Consider the following 8,341-nt stretch of genomic DNA (forward strand, 5'->3'; position numbering starts at 1 on the left):
AGCACTCAGACCTCATTCAAAAAATGGAAAATGCATCTGGAATTCTATCCAGAACAAAAACCTAAGGTCGATTTAATTCACTTATGGCGCACCTTGTTATGGTATGGTCCTTTATCTTGTACACATGATTTTAGACTTACTCTTATCTACTACACTGCAAGATAGTTTATAACATTTAAAACATTGAGAACATGCAAACAGTACCCTCATAAGAGAGAAATTCCACCTATGCTGAATTCCCCAGTCTATAGTATTTTAATAGAAAAATTGAGGTTTTAAAACTGATACTGATTTGGGGGAGACTCTCAGGTCTGCCATCATAAACACAATGGCTAGAGTCAGTAGTATAAACTGTAAAATTTTGAATTTTTTAACTGGTCATCATGTATTTAATACATTCGGAAGGATGTATTTATGGTATCTGTTATGGAAAATTATATTAAAATCAACACCCACACAGCCACCACACGTAAGAAGCCAGCCATTTAGAAAGGAACCTGACAGCTCTCAGTGTGCTCCTCTTCCTGTCTGAGGTTGACATGGTTTCTTTTCATGATTATGTGTTAAAACTTTAGAAGACATGGGTCTAAGAAATGCCTTTAATAATAAAGAAGGGTATGGTGGTGCATGCCTGTATTCTTCGTACTGGGGAGGCTGAGAGCAGTGAACCACTGCAATTTGAAAGCCAGCTTAGGCTACATAGTAAAACATGGTTAAAAAAAAAAAAAACCTAAAATAAGGGGGCTAGAGAGATGGCTCCGCTGTTATAAGCATTTACTGCTCTTGCAGAGGACCTCAGTTCTGCTCCTAGCATCCACTGGGTGTCTTACAACTGCTTCTAAACTCCATAGGATCCGATGCCCTTTCTGGCTTCCACAAGCATACACTCACGTGCACAAACTCACAGAGGCACACACACACATTCACATACAATTAGGAATAAAAATCAAATCTTCAAAATAGCCAAAGTAAGCGAACAGATAAATGCACAGTCTGGATCTTCTGAAAGCATAGTACCGAGGCAGTCAGAAGTAACGGACTGGAACAGCAGTGTGCAGGCTACCTTTATACCAGCGTTACACAGCTGGAGTTCTTTGAATGAAGGGAGCCTCTGTTGAGAAAATGCTTCCAGGAGATTCCGCTGTAGGTGGGGGAGGATCCAGCCCACTGTGGGTGGTGCCATTCCTAGGCTGGTGGTTGGTCCTGGGTTCTATAAGAAAGCTGGTTGAGCAAGCTATTGGAAGCAGTAAGCCAGTAAGCAGCACCCTGTCCATGGCCTCTGCATCAGCTCCTACCTCTAGGTTCCCACCCTTCTTGAGTTCCTGTCCTGGCTTCCTCCGATGATGGACTAGGATCTAGAAGTGTAAGTCAAATAAACCCTTTCCTCCCTGACTGCCTTTTGGCCCTGATGTTTCTTTTTTATTATTTTTTTTTTTATTTTTTTATTTTTTTCGAAACAGGGTTTCTCTGTATAGCTCTAGCTGTCCTGGAACTCACTTTGTAGACCAGGATGGCCTCCAACTCAGAAATCTGCCTAACTCTGCCTCCCTAGTGCTGGGATTAAAGGCGTGTGCCACCACTGCCTGGCTTAGCCATGATGTTTCACTACAGCAACAGAAACCCTAACTAAGAAAACCGTGGAATTCAGTCCTGAAGAAATCAGAACCTAAATGATACCATGTCAAACCCAGAGACTGGTAGTAAGACAAGCTATTACTGAAATGTTAGAATGGCAGCTCACGTCTGGACATGCCACACCAGGCCAAAGCAGTTCCATGTGGAAGAGGTTTATTAGAGACAAAGTGAAGAAAGAGAGAAAGACAAGGGAAAAAGGGTTGAAGGTGGGAAGGGTCTGTCTTTTATTTAGGCTGTGATATAACCTTTTCACAGGTATATGTGGGAAGTGGACTCTGGGAAGGTATGTGGCTGTCATGGCAACAGGTGTCACCTATGTGTGACATTCTTGAGTTTGGAATCTATCTGCCTAACTGGTCTGTTGATACCAACAATTTTAGCTCCTGCATTTATAGCTCTTGAGTTCATGCACCAGGCCAGGACTAGTTACTGGAAATATTAAAGTACACCAAATATCCCTGACACGGTGTCAGGGAAAGAGATGGGTGTCTGGAGAGGTCAACTCCAAATTACCCAAATTAAGATATTAATAAGCCAAGACCAACTGGTTCTCGCAGGCCATAAAATGACAAAGAAAAGAGGCAACTCAAAGACCAATAATGAACTTTAATTAACACATCACCCACCATGGAAAAGTGAGAAAATAACCAGAGGGAAAAACAGAAATCAAAGGCAACAATCCACTAATGAAAGGCTTAACTTTGTTTGCAACTGTACGTTGAACAATTTATATGACAGCAGATATAAATTAACATGTCATCAGTGAAATTAAAAGACAAGGCATGTACACAAGCGAGCTAGCAAGTCAGTACAAATTGTCTAAGTGAAAAACTACACACTTACACCTTGTACACACTGAATGAGATCGCAGTGCACACGGAGGAAGAGGCCGTTCACCGGGTTAAAGGAAACCAATGGCACCTGAAATCAGAGGCCAGTGCACAGGAAAGGGCAGCCATCCCAAGACAGTTCCCAAGGTACCGATCTGGAGTTGTCGTGGACTGCAGGACACTGTCTACTTCTTGATGGGTGGGTAGCATATGCATTAGGGTCTGAGTTCCCAGAGGTTGGCCCCACAGGTAGGAATACCTCGACACTGGCAATGTTATATACATGCTTAAAGAAGAAAAGGAAGGAAAACTCTTCTTGATCGATCCTCCATATTTTATCTAAATGCCTCATTTGAACTGGTGATAGCCAAAGAAGGTTAACAACTACTGAGGGTGGAAGGGGGTGGGGGGGACACTCTCGCAAGAAGCAAACTAGAGCACCTTATTTTAATTAGCAGTCCTACATTTCTGTGAGAATTTGTGCTGATTCTATAAACTTCCCGATCCTGCCTCCCTCCATCCTCACCATCGTTGGCGTGCAATTCCAAAACTGACCCAAGGTCCCAGGGCTGCCTCAACTAATACTTCGAAGCTGATGAGGTTTTGATTTAATAACGTCCACAGTTTTGCACTTCTTTCCCATCAGTAATGCTAACTCCCATAGTTTAGATAGAGACATTAATTAGTTGCAAACGCCCAATCCAAATGTTTTCTGCTGCTGAAACCCTCACTGATCTTCTTTCCTTTATGGTTTGCACAGTAAGACCTACAACTACCGATTGAAATGTTTGTTTTCTTGGGTAAGGCTTCATTGCTGATTTTTTTTTTTTTTTTTTTTTTTTTTTTGGTTTTATGAGACAGGGTTTCTCTATGTAGCCCTGGCTGTCCTGGAACTCACTTTGTAGACCAGGCTGGCCTCGAACTCATATCCTCCTGCCTCTGCCTCCCAAGTGCTGGGATTAAAGGCGTGCACCACCACGCCCGGCTCGTTGCTGATTCTTTTTTGTTTTGTTTTTTTTAAAGATTTATTTATTATGTAAGTATACTATAGCTGTCTTCAGATGCACCAGAAGAGGGCATGAGATCTCATTACGGGTGGTTGTGAGCCACCATGTGGTTGCTGGGATTTGAACTTCGGACCTTCAGAAGAGCAGTCGGGTGCTCTTACCCACTGAACCATCTCGCCAGGCCCTCATTGCTGATTCTTGAAGTGAAATTAGTATGTCTTATTTGTCTTGGAATTTACCCTCAAAACCCATGTCATCGGGTACCCAGAAAACTACTGATTCTTAGAGAACTGCAACAGGAACTCAGCTGAAGATCGCACACACCTAGCAGAGCAGATCTCACCACTTTACACTGATCCTTGGGCTACTCGGAAACCACAGAAGGGCTATCCTGAGAGATAATGAAACAAATCGACTATTTTATCTATGAAACACTTTATTGTTAACTCCTGGGATTTCTTTCTGTTACAAAGACCCCCCAGTCCTGAGGAAGCCCTGGGTGGTAATTCACACTCCAGGATCTCTCTCTGGTTTTAACCATAAGCTTCCACATGAGATGGACAAGAATAAATTATGGAATAGCTCACTAATCCCCAGGTTCACTGTGGACTGTAAATGCCTTTTAAGAGGAAATAAGAGAAATGAATGTTTTAAGATTATGTAAGTCTGATTCAGGTTACCCCAGGTTTTTTTTTTTTTTTCTTTTTCTTTTTTAACAGCTTAATAACAAGTGTTTTGAAAGCTAGGTGGCAGAGACTTGAATAAAAACAACCAGCACAATCTCCACGGTTACTTAGCAATTCTAGGCTCCAATTATTCCTTTCTAAAGGGCAAGTGAGAGAAACTGAAAAAGAAAGTGCTTCCAGAAAAAACGCTGCCCAGTCCCATCCTGGCCTGCTCCTTTTTCTATCTGACACCCTATGAGATTTCATAATCCAGCCAAGGTGAAAGTGGTGTCTCTCTGGAAGCAATTTACGTTCCATTAACACTGAATTTCTGAATCAAGAGCAAAACCTTATGCAGTATACAGAGGTGCTCAGCCCACCTGAGCCTGGAGCTGTCACAGAGGGGGAGGGATAAGGAAATAGAAAGCTAGCAAGCTGCTGGGACCTGTCTCCAAGAATTGTCACAGAGCAGCCAGAAGACACAAGGGATGCCAGGGGTCAGCCAAAAACTGACCTCACCATTCAAAAATGCCAGTGGGACCCCTGATAACAGAGGCTTGAGCCCAAAATGAGGCTTAGCCTTGACCTTCCACTCCAGAAGCCATGTGGTCACAAGAATGTGGATTTTACCAAACCTTGCTGTCACCAGACAAGACAGGAACTGAAGAACTGGGCTTTGCCATGCCTTCCAAACAGCAGGAGCCCATGTGGGTGTGTTGGAGCCAGCTTGCACCTCACAGCAGACTGTTAATTTCTCAGGACCACTGGCAAGTTGGCCACAATAATAATTAAAGTAAAGGAGCTTGGGCTGGAAAAGTGGCTCAGAGGAGAACAACACTTACTACTCTTGCAGGAAACCTGAGCTTGGTTCCTAGCATCCCCTGCGGGCAGCTCACACCTGCCTATCATTCCAGCTTCAGGGACTCCAATGCCCTCATCTGGCCTCCATGGGCACAAACACAGACACATCCAGACAGATAAGCAAGAGTAAAACAAATTCTTTAAAAATTACGTAAACTTGGCATTTAAAAAATTATACCAGCCGGGTGTGGTGGTGCACGCCTTTAATCCCACCCAGCACTCGGGAGGCAGAGGCAGGTGGATTTCTGAGTTCGAGGCCAGCCTGGTCTACAAAGTGAGTTCCAGGACAGCCAGGGCTATACAGAGAAATCCTGTCTCGAAAAACAAAAACAAACAAACAAACAAACAAAATAATAAATAAAAAATAAAAATAATAAATACTTGAAATTAATTATGTCTTGACTATTTTACCATTAGCTGGGCTCCTGGTGCTGGTTGGGACTGTGTCTGATTCACAGAAAAGCATATAATGGGGTGTGTGTCACTTTCAAACCCACTTTTGGTGGCTTCTATGGGACTGGCTAAAATCAACCACAGTAGAAGTGTTTCTAAACGCAAGAAGCCCACAGACACTGGCAGCCGTCCTGGCAGAGCCACAGCGCTGACACTTACTTATCAGCAGCATCCTTTCACAGAGGGGCCATGTTTGAGCTGGCCCAGCTTTTGAAAGGCTTATAAATTGTAAATCACAATTCCAAGTAAACCCACAGAAAGCACATATATTACTGTGTACCTGTGGCCATCATCAGCTCCACCACACAGATGAATGAGCCGAGGTAGCACAAGAGCATGTGGGTGGAGAAATGCCTGACTAAATCATCCGAGGTCTCCACTGCCACAGTGAACTGTAAACCTGGCAAATGTAACCGCCAGATAACTAACCATGGTTCAGAGCGATAGCACTGTGTGACTGACGCCCATGCTCCCAAGGCACTGGAACTGGTAAAGGAAGCCCTTTAAGACTCAAAGTTCTAGAGAGAAGCTCATTTAAACTCAGGAAATAAACAACTCAGAAGTCCCTAGGAGTTCTGGAAATGGACCAGATGCCCTAGGTCCATCCGTCTCCCAAGATTATATAGGCAGCAAGGGCTGTTGAGGAGGCCCAGGCTATTGTTAAGTTGCCTGAGAGTCAAGCAGAGAACTCTGGGGTCCCATCTTTTGAGAACCATGGACCACACTGTGGTGGCTTTCAAGGATGTAGCTGTAGCTGCCCTTGACTCATCCCTGCTCCCATATGTAAGCCCTCAGCCACACTTCGGTAAGTAACCCCAATAAATGCTTTGGTTCACAAAGTGTGACTTCTGTGGTGTTCTTCCTTTGGTCGGTAGGATCTGTCATTGGTTTCCTACTAAGGATGTAGAAGCTTGTGTCCCGTCTCTCCAGGGATAGTGACACACAGTGGAGAGGGAAGAGTCTCAGGCTACGGATCAAATTTTACTCATTTAGCAATTCTGCTCCTAGTTACGTCTACTGCGCCCACAAAAGCTACCTAAGGAAGTGGACTCTAGGGACCCCTGAAAGCAAGGTCGTCTGTGTTTTCCAGGGGCCATTCCTACTTTAACTGCTGACCTAGGACAAGGAATCCTCCAGCCACTTGCCACTTTTGTTCTGTCCACCAGACCTGATACACTCAACTAAAAATGACATATTCTACGAAGCAAGTTTCACACATTAACCAACCTTCTCAGCTGTTCCAATCCTGCTCTGAGGTTTCTAGATCCTTACTTTAAATGTGTCTTAATCTTTTTTTTTTTTAAATTTTATGTGTTGTAGTTGCTTGTACATCTATGTATGCACTATATGCATGCAGTGACTGCAGAGACCAGAAAAGACTCTTAGGTCCCCGGGAGCTGGAGTTACAGCAAGTGACAACTGCCCTGTGGGTGCTGGGAACTGAATCTGAGTCCTCTGGAAGAGTAGCCAGGGCTCTCGACTACTGAGCCAACATTTCACCCTAATACCTACTTTTAATGACATGTTCACACACTTAAGTCATGTGATTGCACTGTCCTTTTAATACGACATCTTAAGCATGATTCATGCAGTCATTAAATGAATGCCAAAGAACTAGCAAAATTTTACTTACGGATTATTTTAAAAAGACTCTCCTCATCTTGGCTTCCTGCAAGATACTAGCTTCTCCGCGTGTTCCAGTAGGTCTCCATCACCTGTTACCGGGTAGAAGAATCATTAGTTGTATGGTCTTTACAAATAAACTCTATCGAATGTACCACACAAGTAACAATAAAAACAACACAACCCCAATGGTTCAGAAGTCTCCCGTTTACTAGCCACAGGGATTCCCCTCCCCCAGCCGCCATTTCTCCATTTCTAAATGAGCATTAAAGATCCCTTACTGTCTGTGTGGTCTGTGTGGGAGTGATAGTTAAGTAAGCGAAAGGGCATGGTCAGCATCCTTTGATCCAACAAAGGTGTTGCCCTGGCAACAGGGACATTCAACACTTAGCAATCACAAATCCTGTATTGCCCAAGATTGAGTTCATCATCAAATCCTGGAGATGTGTTCATGATCGCCCAAGAATGGATTGTGCTCAGCAAAGTGCTCGGTGTTCGTTTGTTTGTTCTAAGAGGAAGTCACTCAGAACAGTATTTCATATCCGTTTTTAAATTGTGTAACAGGTAGGGTCACAAACTAGGAATAGGACTTTTGTTTTTTGTCTTCTCACATGGAAACATCACATCATGGAAACATCCCACTTGTCCCCAATAGAATGCAAGCATTCTCCACTTTATATGGAGCACATGTGGCTCTGGGTAGATGACACTGGCAGACAGGTCCTTCAGTTAAGTTTCCTAGCTCAGAGCAGAGAGAAGGACAAGAAAGCTAACATGCTTCCATCCATATGGCGCTGCCACAGTCACTGAAGGAATGACAGAAGCTCCAAGCTCTGCAAGCCAGGAGGAGGAGCAGTGTGGACTTAGGGAGGAGGAGGAAGAAACACATGAATCCAGGAGCTCCCCTAGTCAGAAAGAACTGGCCAACAGCAATAAACCTGGGGGAGGACCTCTGCCCAGGGGAAGACTGAAGTCCCAGCACAGGGAAAAACATGCTCATTGGCTACTCATGGCTTTATATGGCTGGCCACCGCTCAGAGCAGTCACAGACGTTAGAGATGAGTGTACAGACCCATTGTACAGTGTGTCCTCAAAAGAAAATCCCAACTAGCATGTTACTAGCATGATTACGACAGAAACTATTAACTTCCTTGTTATAAAAGGCAAAACTAGTGTGCAACACATTAAATTCATAGACTCTTTATGCAAATACTTTGGAAAAAGGTCACAGGAACACAAACTTTCCTAACACTTATTTTTCAAATGT

The 8,341-nt window shown here is 43.7% G+C and overlaps 1 protein-coding gene across 12 annotated transcripts in view; it reads right to left on the reverse strand.

Moving 5' to 3' along the window:
* The window catches only part of Sgms1 (sphingomyelin synthase 1), a 264,312-nt gene that overhangs the window by 83,480 nt on the left and 172,491 nt on the right, over positions 1-8,341 (reverse strand). For all 12 annotated transcript variants that reach the window (XM_029472300.1, XM_021151328.2, XM_029472304.1 and 9 more), the window contains one exon: positions 7,085-7,166. The gene's annotated coding sequence lies outside the window, so the exon portion shown is untranslated. The remainder of the gene's footprint in view (positions 1-7,084; positions 7,167-8,341) is intronic.

The sequence above is a fragment of the Mus caroli genome, chromosome 19 (genome assembly GCF_900094665.2).
Source record: "Mus caroli chromosome 19, CAROLI_EIJ_v1.1, whole genome shotgun sequence".
NCBI classification, from domain to species: domain Eukaryota; kingdom Metazoa; phylum Chordata; class Mammalia; order Rodentia; family Muridae; genus Mus; species Mus caroli.